The sequence below is a fragment of the Manis javanica genome, chromosome 17 (assembly GCF_040802235.1).
Source record: "Manis javanica isolate MJ-LG chromosome 17, MJ_LKY, whole genome shotgun sequence".
Taxonomy (NCBI): Eukaryota; Metazoa; Chordata; class Mammalia; order Pholidota; family Manidae; genus Manis; species Manis javanica.
The window spans coordinates 23,824,716-23,827,593 of record NC_133172.1 but is presented as its reverse complement, the minus strand read 5'-3'; the positions used below and the strand labels follow the sequence as shown (position 1 = coordinate 23,827,593).

At 50.3% G+C, this 2,878-nt stretch overlaps 1 non-coding gene across 1 annotated transcript; it reads right to left on the bottom strand.

The window, feature by feature from the left end:
* Positions 1-659: 659 nt before the first annotated feature.
* Positions 660-850, bottom strand: LOC118973025 (U2 spliceosomal RNA). Its single transcript, XR_005062230.2, has one exon. It is a non-coding gene; the product is annotated as a U2 spliceosomal RNA (small nuclear RNA).
* Between the last annotated feature and the right edge of the window lie 2,028 nt (positions 851-2,878).

Below are 2,878 nucleotides of genomic sequence, written 5' to 3'. Positions count from 1 at the left end.
CCTGCTTGGTTGCCTTGTGCCTCTTTATCATTCTGCTGTCTGCTAGTGGGCTTCCCGTGAGAGCAGAGAGGTGCATACATACTGAATTCTGCACATGGACCAAAGGGCACAGCTGCTGGGCACTTCTGTGTTGCCCTCTTCTGATCCCTTGGACTCAATTGCCTCACGTGAGGAAGAGGAAGGTGATGGCCTCTCACACCCTGGCTGGCTGCGGGTGATATTCTGGGGTTCTGCTGAGGTCTGAACAAACCTTCACAGACTCCACAGAATGAAGAAGGGCTGGGCATGGACAGTGGCACTGCTCTTTCGTCCAGGACATCTGTAGATCAATTGAGCCCCACTTCCTCCTGGTCAGAGCTAACTCTACCAGGACCAGAAACCACCCTCCAGCCCCACCAAAGGTAGGTCAGTCACTCCTTCCCACACTTCAGCCCACCTAGAAAGTGAGTCCACGGGCCAGGATCCCAACTCATGAGCCTTCGGACCAGAAGAGACATGCATTTGATAAAAGAGGGAGTGGGGAACATGGTGCCCAGACAGCGTAGGCTCCATCAAAGGACACATGTTTAAATTTTTAAGTATAAATATCCATGTCTGCAAGCTATATGCTCTGTTCTAAAATGTAGTGTATTTTTTTTTTTTTTAATCTCCCCGTGGGGAGGGTATGCACCGTTCCCGGCAGTACTGCAATACCAGGTCGATGCGTGGAGTGAATGGAGCAAGCTCCTATTCCATCTCCCTGCTCCAAAAATCCATTTAATATATTGTCCTCGGATAGAGGACGTATCACATAGTAAACTGATAAGAACAGATACTACAGTTGATCTTAGCCAAAAGGCCGAGAAGCGATAAAAAAAATGTAGTGTATTAATACAAAATTTGAGGCTCAGTAAGGCCAACAGATCAGAAGATGGCTGTCACTGAAAAGGTAACTACTCATAGTTCCCTAAAGGAGGGGGCACACCACATCAGGCAGGGCCACATGGGCAGCACCAGGGTCAGCAGGAGGCATCAGGTGAGGGGAAAGAAAGTGTGGGCGTGTCTTTTTGCGGTTTCCAGTAGAGGGTGCAGGTCAGGTAGGGTGAGCAGCCTTAGGATGGGCAGGTGTGAAGAATTCCAGCAGGCTCTCTGGGACAGGGCCTCCAGGTGTCTGGTGCTGGCCGTTGGGTGACAGGGCAGGGCAGGTCGGGTGGAGAGTGACAGGCTGATGAAGGAGGTGGTGGGGCTGCAGGCTCTGGCTTGGTTGATTTGCATTCTAGGAACAGGTCGGTCCTGGGAACGGCAGTCCCTCCCAGGGCAGCAAGGCCCAGGTGTCAGAGCATCAGAAATACAGAAAGTAAAAGACATAGTTAATAAGTGCCTCCCTCTGCAGCCGCCAGTGAGGGGCCTCTGCGGGGGGACAAGACACCCGGGAAAGCATAGACCTGAGCACACTGGCGGAGGTTCCTCGTGACCTCAGGAGAGGAGAGCCAGGCCCAGGAGCCTCTGGGCCGGGTGGGGAGAACAGAAAGCCCTGGGAGTGGGCTCCAGGGGGCGGGGGCTGGAGGGCCCAGGGCATGCTGCCCAGACTGCCGAGGCTGCCTGCGGGGCTGTGAGCAGTGTGGAGGACAAGTGTGGATGAATGAAGGAAGCACTCTTGGGAGCAGGGGTGCCCAGCCAAAACCGTGCAGTGGTGATGCTCTGGGCCAGGCCACCAAGGAGCAGGGCCTGTGACTGTGGGAAGTTCATCCTCTTCTGCCTCCCACTCCCACTCTCTCCCCTTCTCTTCCTCTTGCTCTGCATCAACCAGGGACCCAGTTATGTATGTTAACTGGCTTCTAAGAAGTACCCAGCAGGCCCCCACCCCAGCCTCCCTGCCGTAGTGCTTCCTGGTAGGGGACCCCCCAGACTTTTGGGCATATAACAGATGCTGGAGGGCCTGGAGACAGAGGGGTCTTGGCTGTCCTGATAAGGTGGGGAGTTGGGGTCCCGTGCAGTGGCTCCATTGCAGGTCAGGGTATTACTCAGGGGAGGGGTCTCCTCAAGTGCCACCTGATGGCGGGAAAATAAAAGCCATGATTTAGAGGCAGCCTCCACTCAATGGGCTTCCTTAGCCGAAGCCGCTCAGCTAATGAACCTCAAGCAGATTCATGGCTGTGTGTGAAGTCGACAGGGTCCTCACTCCACAGAGACGAGCAGCATAAATCTTTGTTTTTAATGTCTAATGATATGTAAAATATTTAAATTTGCAACTCAGAATTATTAAGCTGCCAAGGTTTTTTGCCTATTAAAGTATTCTTGCCTGAGAATTTATGGGGCACCCTGTGCCCGCTGCCAGCCCCTGTTAGGGGACAGGAGGTATAGATTTGTGGTCTTCTACTGTAAAAAACTTCAGGATCATCTGACCCTGTAAACTGAAAATTCATGTCTCTCGCCCGGGGACAAATGCATTCTTTGTAAAGGCGGCCCATGGCCAGCCTTGGGCTCATGTTAGTTTATTGTCACTGGTTGATAACGTTTAATGGAAAAGATACAAGAGTGCCAAAGAATTTTAATTATTTTTGTGATAAAGTTATATGTTCGGCCTTGAAAAAGTAGAGATAATGCAGGGATTCATTATTATTCCCAGTGTGTTTAAACAGACGACACAGAATGCAAACAAAAGCAGATGAAATTTGAAAAGTATTATCAATATTGCAGATAGCAGATGCCCTTTCGAATCAGAACAAGCATATCTTCTATAGCAACTTTATGGTTGAGTAGTTTATTCATTTCTATTAGAAGGTTGTACGTTTCTAAAATATGTAGATGGTATCTAGAAAAACCAACCAACCAGACGGGTCATTCTGCTTGTTTTCCTAAATTTATTATTTCACTTTTGCAGGCCCGATCTGAGGAG